The following is a 9,617-nucleotide window of genomic DNA, read 5'->3' as shown; positions in this document are numbered from 1 at the left end:
CGGTGCAAAGTTTCTGTAATCTGGCCCCTGCAAGACTATAGGCCTCATTACACGGTAGGCGGAGGACCATGCCGGTAAAATACCGGCACCGCCTTGGTGGAAAGGGGAATTACCGCCCTATTTGGCGGGGCAGTAATTCCCCTTTCCCCATTGCCCTTCCCCATTCCCATTTATGCCCCATAGGGCTCTATGGGAATGGGGAAGGTGCTAATTACGGTGCCGAAAATCGCGGTACCGTAATTAGCACCCTGGTCCCTTTGCGGGTTGGTTTTTAACGCCTGCAAAAAGCAGGCGTTAAAGTCTCCAACCCGCAAAGGGACCTCGTAGTAAGGCGGTAAGGGTTAACGGTCACCGGTACCATTAACGGTGACCGTTAACCCTTACCGCCGTCCGTGTAATGAGGCCCTGTGAGTAGCGAAATGGCATCCTTGATCCTTGTTCATGAAGGGATTTGGAACATTTGTCAGGGGCAGTAATTCTGCCTTTGGTAAATCCTCCAAACTCCTGGTATGGGGCTTCGGTAAACCTGGCAGTAATTCGATTGCTGCCAGTTTCTGACATCACTGCCACACTAATAGGGGGTCATTCCGAATAGGGCGGTAAGGGTTACTGGGCACCGGTAAGGAGGCCGGTGCCGGTAATCCCTTACCGCCCAATTCGAGGTCCCTTAGCGGGAACCGCAATGAAAGTGTGGCCTGACCACACGTCCTTTACGGGTCCCGCTAAGGGACCAGGGCGCTAATTACAGGCCTGCTATTCGCGGGCCCGTAATTAGCGCCTTCCCCATTCCCATTGAGCCCTATGGGGGCTCAAATGGGAATGGGGAATGGTTGGTTGAATGGGAACTTACCGGGTCCGCACAGGTCTGAATGTCCCGGTAAATCCCCATTCAACCAGACCGGACACGGGCCCGGTATTGGAGGCAGCCATGGTGCTGATAGCACCATGGCTGCCTCCAATCTCGGAATGAGGCCCACAATGTCAGCATAAGTATGTTGAAAGTTCATTTAAGGTGCATTGATCACACTCTAATGAGACACGCTCTGTTGCTTTAAGCATCAAGAAGGGGATGTCAAGGTGTCTGGGTGTTGCTCCTGCAATTGAACTGAAATCTGAGTACTAAATATGTATAATTTATTTGAGTGTGAGATACATTCTTATAAAATACGTCAAGAGTGTGAGCACTTTCAAGAGGAATGACGTACCAGAATATCGCCAACTACTTTCGCTACTGAAAACGGATGGGGTCATCTCTTTTGCCATCAGAGTTACGTTGGTGCATTTGCGGTGGAACAGTATAAAAGGGCTAGTCAATAGGGGCGGCAAAATAGCCGAATTTCCTACAGAGCAGAATCAGTCTTTTCAGCTGTGTATTTTAGCATGAAATTTCACACATTTTGTTTGTGTTTTGCTCTGACCCACAACTATTTTGTCCAATTGGGGGGCACAGCTAACTGGCGTCCTAACTGATCGAAATATTCTCTCTCTCGAAGTAAAAGGGCCAGAACATTATTTTACCACAGTGGCAGAGTACAATTGTCGGCCAAAAGTGCCAATTCTACTTCACAGGCAAATATTTTGCCCACCCCTACTTGTCACTACAAATAGTTTTTACATGTTCACCTCTGCTTGCGAGCTGGAAAGTTAAAAATGTGTAGAGAAAATCTCAGTTGCTACAGGACAATGCTTCTAGAGGCCTGAAGAGACCCTTGACAGCACTGTGTCTTCACCTGTGTCTGTTTTCAGACAGGGAGGATCAGGCAGGGCAGACTGAGCACAGAAACTGCAGCAGTTCCTGGAGCATCCCTCTGCGAATCTGGAATGGGCTTTAAAAAGTGGCTGAACCGGCCGGGGACGGGGCTGTAGTGCGGGTGCCTGCCTCCTTTGTGACTCTGGGAATTGCCCAAAGTGCTCCCTGCTCACACAGGGCTTGGGCTCACTCAAGCAAAGCACTTCATTTTATTTTTTTTTACTTCAACAATATATGCAGTAGTGCGTGGTGCAGTACTTGTGGGCACTGCAAGATGTCTCCCAGGTTGCGAGGCAAACCAAGTTGGGATCACTGAGGTGAGCAACCCAACATGTTCAAGTCTCCAAATCGATGCAGATTTGGAGGAAATTGACCCCAGTTTTGAATATGAGGATGTAAACGGTCCGGCAAAAGTGGCAGACTGCCCCATTGTTCCCAAGAGAAAGAAGGTTGCATTGGCAGGCGTCCAACTTGGGTTAAAATGGTTGGCGGAATCCCTACCGGAGGTACTAACTAAGCATTGAAATGTATCATTGCTATCCTGCAACTTCAGAGGGTTTGCACACCTTTTGTCCTCGGAGGGCTCGGTAGATTTTGTTATAAAACACAGTCTTATTTGCCTGCAAGAGACTTGGGCAATGGGCACCCTGTTACTAGATGGCTATGTGAACTATCAATCATTTGCTAAACGAGGTGATAAAGGGAGACCATTTGGAGGGCTGTTGATAGAAGTGGCTAGCTTTTTGAATTCAAGACGGATTTTGTGTAATCTAGAGAGTAATCTGATGGCAGTAGAGGTTATATATGGTCCTAAGGGGAAAGGGGACCAATTATTGCTGGCAAAACTACAGAGTTACTCCCTGACCAGGTATTGAGACCACAGGTGCAGAGGGCAGGAACATGGATACAAGGCAGCTGTAAGGGAAAAGTTAGGCAGACATGAATACAAGGTCAGTAATGCAGTTGGAATCGTAAGAAAAGGAGTGAGAGGCACCAACCAGTATTGCAGGAAGGGTTAATCCTATATTTCCCCCCGGGGTGTGTGTTGATACCAGGAGGGATCCACTGGCTGCGGGATGATGATGGTGAAACCAGGGAAAAATGTAGCACACTTGTCCCATTCGATGTTGAAGCACCTGATGCAAGTGTGAAGCAACACTCAGAGAGCACAGCTAGAGTACAAAGTTACCTTTAACCAAAGAGGAGTCCAATAGGCAGTCCAAAATACAGTATCCAAATAATCCAATAAACCAGAAAGGCAAGGTCCAAAAAATCACCAAATCCAGGGATTGAGCAATGAACAGTTCCAGGAACAAAACTAGGTCAAAAGCCGAAGAAACAAGGTCCAAGTAATCCAAAACACCACTCGTAGCACTGAGAACAGCTGAGAAGCATAGTCGTGTGGATTCAGTGTTCCTTTATGCTGGTGGGGGTTGGTCACATGAATGCATCCTCACTCATTGAGTCACGTTAGCGGCATTGCACGTCATGTGACCAGGAAGTCGCGAGAGGATTGGTAGAGTAGTGCGGCCTCATGAAGTCACGTGAGCAGCGGTGCGCGTCACGTGACCAGGAAGAAGTGCTGGTGAACCCTGTTGCCAACCAGCGCCGCCACGGCCACAGCCGCCAAGTCCGGCATGCCGCCACCCCAGCATGGGCCCCCGGATGCAGCGAGACCCGCCGGCGGGACGCCACCGGGAAAGGCGCCTGGCACAGGTATTGTAATGCGGGGGGTCCCCGGGCGTGGAGTGATGCAGGGGGGGACCCCGGGCATGGAGTGAGTGGAAGCCTTCATGACACATTGCTAAGTGAGAGGCTGCAAGAAGCTCTTCATGAGCTATTAGCCTCTTGGTCAATTAGTTCTGAAAACACCTTGGTAGTTGTTGTGGGTGATTTTAATTGCCACATGGCTGGTGAGGGAGGGAGTTATCTACAGAATCCAAAGTTAAGGGAGAAACGCTTACTGACTCATTCCAAAATTGATAAGGAGGGGCCGGGATGGCTCCACTTGTTTGAAGAATGGGATTTAGAAATGTTGAACGGCTATACTTTGAGTGACCATCCTGGTAGGCATACGTGGTCCAATGGGTCTTCTTTTAGTACACTAGATTATATATTTATGTGTCCAGAAATGCTACTGGGGGTTGAGGATATGATAGTCACTCCACATAATTGGAGTGACCATTCAGCACTCCAGTGTGTGTTTAGAGTTCCACGGGAGTCCCTGAGAAAAGTAATTTGGGCACAGTATGTGTTGACAAAGCAGGAACAAGTATAAGTTAGTCCGCCAAGAATATAAACCAAGTGGCTAATGCTCTGGTGATTGAGAAATGGCCGTATCTACCAGATTGTAAAAGCATGTCTAATAATCATATAGAAAATTGAATTACTGTGTTCTCTAGCATGCATGCAACTTCCCTTACACGGCAGATGATTAGACCTGAAGGCGAGATACTTCCTTTTAATAAAAAAATCAGAAACACTAAGAGAGATCTTAGAAGGGACCTGCGAGTCTGTATGAAGAAGTTGGGTCCCGTAGAGAAACTAGGGGTGGCCGTTAGGAAAATCAAAAATAAATATAGAGCGTATATTAAGAACATACGATCTGTGGAAAGAATACAGGCCCATCAGAAATTAGTTCAAACCATCTGCGCTAAAAATACTCATAGTATTTGCTCTCTGCTAGGTGAAGCTAGGGCAACTGTTAAGGGTCAACTGGTTAATCATATAAGTGCAGTAGAATGGGAAATATTCTTGGGGAATCGAAATGCCATTACATTGACTGAGGAGAGTTATCTTCTAACTGCTATAATACCAACCACCCCTTTTGATATATCTTATACGGCCATAATCAGTAAAATAAAGACTCTAAAATCCTCTAGGGCTCCGGGACCCAATGGAGTGGCTAACATAGTCATTAAAAGTCAGCCCGAATTCTGGGCCGGTCTACTGGCCATACTGTTTGAAAAAATCCTGGCGCAGGGGAAGACCACTAGTTCTTGGCAGACTGCAGTGTTGATCCCTGTCTTTAAAAAAGGAAATCGGCTCGACCCGAATAATTACAGATTACTGTCTATGTTAGACACAACAGGCAATTTTTTTGCGTCCCTGCTACTTAATGAGCTGCAGATATGGGTAGACAAGACTAACATTTTGCCTAAATTCCAATGCGGCTTCAGAAGAGGCTATTCAACTTCCCATAATCTTATGGTCATGAATTTATTGAGATCTAGGGTCCATAGAAGAGAGGAACAGCCGTCGTATACTCTATACATTGATTTTAAAGCGGCCTTTGACCCTGTCCCTAGAGAAAGGTTATGGTCTAAATTAGCCACCCTGGACTGTCCTGTGGGCCTTTTGTATTACCTTAGACTGCTCCACTTTAACACCTCAGTTAGGTTGAAATTAGACCAAGAGGGGCACCTGACTAGAAAGGTGCAGCAGAATAGGGGCATTAAACAGGGTTGTGTTACCGCCCATCTGGTGTACAACCTATATGTACACGACATTCTGGTGGCTATAGATGCCGCTAACAATTGTCCTCCAGAAATTGGGGAGGCGGCCAGTTCTGTTTTGGCATATGCAGATGATTTGGTCATTTTTGATCATACCATCAATGGACTGCGTAGATATGCCACGGCTCTTTGGGAATATGCCTCCTGCAATGGTCTTACCATTAATTTGGATAAAAACAAGGTGCTGAGATTTACCAGCAAAAGAGTCTCTTGGGTCAATCTCATGGTGGGCAATGTTAAGATCTCTTACGCGCCACTATATAGCTATTTGGGAATCGATTTTGAGCCCAGTGGTGAATATGTGGCGTGTAAACAATCCCGTACTACGCGCGCAGCACAATTAACAGCTTTAATGGTCAGTTTTACAAACAAGCAGGGGGGCTTCACGTTATGGGGCACGCACCAACTTTATATGCAAGTATTCACCCCTATGATGACCTATGGCCTAGATGCACTTTTTGACATAGATCTTGGATGGCTACAGGTCATCGAGGGGAAAGTTTGGCGACGTGTCCTTGGTTTGGCACCAGGAGTCCCTATGGCCATTATACGCCTGGAATTGGGAGTGCCCTCGCTCTATGCCACTATCATGAAAAAGAGACTAGGGTTTTTCCTGAAGATGTGTAGTGGAACAGATAATCCTCTACTAACAGCAGTATATCAGGAATTATGTAAGAAACAGAACCCCTATTGTCGTTTGCCAAAATGTTAAAACATCTAGCTGATATTGGTTTGGCCTGGCGTGGAGGGGTGTACTCAATTCTGGTACAGAAGACACTGAATAAGCATGTTGATATGTGGGATTGGTTAGAGAACTTTGCCCACCTCAACTCACTGAAAAGTTATCAGTTTCTACAGTACAGGCTTTATTCCTTCATGAAACCACAGGCTTATCTTAATCTTTGCCTCTCTAAAAGGTTGTGACGCTTTATACTTCTACTCAGGATGGACCAGCTTCCAACTTTGATGGTCACGGGTAGAAGAGATGATGGTCACGGGTAGAAGAGAACACATCCCAAGGGACCAATGAATTTGTAGGGTTTGTAAAGCTGATAGCGAACTAGAAACAGCTAGACATTTACTAACCCAAAGTGGTGGCTTGACAGATATAATCCACTGGTATATTGGGTTGTATGCCCATGACTTGTCAACAATCAGTGACTTAAACCTGTGGCACCACTTTATCAATTCCGAGAGCCTGCGGACGCTAACGGCCTTTTATAACATCTGGCTAAGGATTGAAGATACTTTGGGTGTCAAGATTTGAATAGTATCCGGAAAACAATGTGTGACGTAGTATCCTATAGCCTCGTACTTATGCCATATATAGGGATAAATGATGGTCTTAACTGCCAATTGTTTTGAGGTTGAATATACTTCTGCCCGTACTCACAGGGATTTATCTTCAGCACATGAATTGGTGATGCTTGGTGTCCAGAGGTGCTGTTGATCAGCATTGTTGATCATCGCTTTTTAATCTCATTCTCTGTGCTCATTTATCTGCATGCCCATTTGTACAAACAAGATGGAAAAATAATTTGGGTGTGTTTGTTGATTACTCATCTGCATGACTACTATTCCTAATTTTATATGTCCATATTTTTACTCTACTTTTTTCTCGGTATCTGATTTTTCCATTATTATAAATGTTATATTGCAATGAGATATTTATTTCTTAGATTGGCTGACATTTTAGGTTTGCTGATCAACTTTTTTAGGATCCACTTTTAGGATCTTTTGTATGTTGTTTTAAGCTATCTGTTTTTTTAGGTATTTACTACCATATGTACATGTTTAAATGTAGATTATGTATAAGGTTTATTAATGTAAACTGTATCACATTAAATAAATTATTATTATTACTGTCAAGACTTCTTGGTTGTTCTAACTGCTGGCGAATCCCTCTCCACTGCTTCCCCTGGAAGGAAGGCTCAAGCAACAGAAGACCTTTTGGTAAGTTTTAAAACACTGTTTTCTGCATGTGTGCTTTCATTTTCATTCATTTTCATGTTATTGGATTTATAGAGCACCTTTAGCCAAAGGCGCTGAAGAAAAATATATAAAAAAGCAGTGCAATCATGATAGACTATGAACTTGGGTAAAAACAGAAGAGGGGCAAGCAGGAGAATTCATCAGACAAGAAAAGATAAAAGATGGTTTTACGGTTTGATTGGAAAATAGGGAGAGATGTGGCAGAGCGAAGTGAGAGGGGAAGGGAGTTCCTGTATATGGGAGCCAAAAGAGCAAAGGAGTGGAAACGAGAAGAAGCACAGGGGGGTTTGGGAACAGTTAAAGAAAGAAATTATGTCATCTGAAAGAGCGAGATGGGACATAGAACAAAAGTGGAGAGATAAGGAGGGGCCAGACGACGGGTACGTTTGAAGACAGTTTAGAGAAAGTAGTAGAGGAGATGTGATTCAAAAGGAAGTAGTGAAATGGAAAGTAGAGAAGATGTAGTAGAAGACCGAGCATGCAAAGAAAAAAGGAGATTAATTGATGAATTATAAACAGAATGAAGAGGAAGAAGATTGGAGGCAGGGAGACCAAGCAATTGGGAGGAGCAGTTATCAATATGAGAAAAAACAAGAGAAAAAATAAGATGTTTCGTGCCATGAAAAGAGAGATAAGGGCGAGCATGACGAATGTTACAAAGTGCATAACGACCAGAACGAGCAATAGAGGAGATCTGGAGAGCAAACGAGAGAGAAGGAGAAAATATAATTCCCAAGTTATATGCAGATGATGAAAACGGAAGAGAGGAAGAGAAGAGGGAGGACAAGTCAGAGACGGATGGGGAAGACAAGGAGTAATAGAAACAGGAAAGAACAGAACCTCAGTTATAGAAGGGTTGAGATGAAAATAAAATTCTAATGCTATGCATGCAGTGTGTGTGTTTGTGTGTGTGTGTGTGAGAGAGAGAGAGTGTGTGTGCAATGCTTGCATGTTATACTTTGGTGGAGGAGAGGGGACTGCATCATGAAAGCTATTTACAATGACAGTCTTTATTGTGTGTGGGGCATCATCAAAGTGATGTAATGTGGCTATGTTGGTCTGTAATGTTCCCACAGCATCATGAACATGCTATTCAGTGGCAATGCTGGTATCTACTGTGGGTACAACTTCATGAAAGTGACTTACTGTGGCAATGCTGTAATATATGTGTCTATCTTCAGGAAATTGTATGCAGGGCAATGTTGGTATGTATTGTAGGCACAGCTTCATAAAAAATAATTTACATTGGTAATGGTGACATATATCGGTGCAGCTTTAGTGATGTACAGTGGCAATGCTGACATGTATGGTGTGCACATCATTATGTGATATGCGGTGGCAATCCTGGCATATTTTGTTGTTGCAGCTTTATGAAAGTGAATTTCAATGGCAATGCTGGCATGCTGGAAGTCTGTGAGCAGAATCAAAATGGAAATGTTGTAAAATACTTGGTACTCTTGGTGACTGTCATCTATTTATTTATTTACTGTGTTAGCTTTGAACTAATTGTACAGTTTCTGGCTTTTAAACCCGTTTTCTCAGAAATTGTGTGACAAATACACAATTTCCACCCATTGCTTTTACAGGTTTGTCAGGGTAGAACACGCTTGGTGGCCCCTATCTTATTTGAGCCACTCTCGCTGCACTTAGTTGCTTTCACTAATTATGGGAAGGTGTTCAGCCCCAACACTGAAAATATTCACCTGCTGCAAAAGCAATGTGTGGGTGCTTTGCAGTGTCTCTGTGGTGGGATGAATTGGTATGGTCTAGTCAAGGGCTCAGGTTTTGTTCTAACATAGGCGTACATGCAGAGCCATACTGTAGGATGGCTTTTTGCTAGGATGTGGATGATTGGCGGTATGACAAAAAAAAGGACAGCACTCTGGAGTCGTGCTGTGGCAAGAATTGTTATGCATCCTTGCATCTGCAGGTGTTGAAAACTCATTCAAAGGAGGCTGACATGCCATTTTTCTTTGACTGCAGATCCAAAACCAAAATGACAATCTGGCAAGGTTCCGTTTTTCAGGAAACGTCATCATTTTCATGGGCCATAAAAAGAAGAAAATAACACTGACTGTTGCATCTCACTTCTTCTGATTTACTCTTATCAACTGCTGTGTTCCTCATCCTATGAATTGTACGTTGGTCTTCCTTCCTGGATTCTACTGTATTTCTCAAGACCTTGCTTTTATCCTCCTCCTTTTCTCTCCCCCTCCCCTGCCAGTCTACTCCTTCTGCTACCACTGGATGCCTGTGTCCCTTATGAGTCTCCCCAGGGCAGGCCCTCCTTTGTCCAGTCCCCCCTTCTAACCCCTTCCTACTAGCGCTTGTCCTCGGGCACCCTCATCGGATCAGCCGTC

The sequence above is a fragment of the Ambystoma mexicanum genome, chromosome 2q, assembly GCF_040938575.1.
Source record: "Ambystoma mexicanum isolate Mex_15411 chromosome 2q, UKY_AmexF1_1, whole genome shotgun sequence".
In the NCBI taxonomy this organism is placed as follows: Eukaryota; Metazoa; Chordata; class Amphibia; order Caudata; family Ambystomatidae; genus Ambystoma; species Ambystoma mexicanum.
This window is presented reverse-complemented; position numbering follows the sequence as displayed.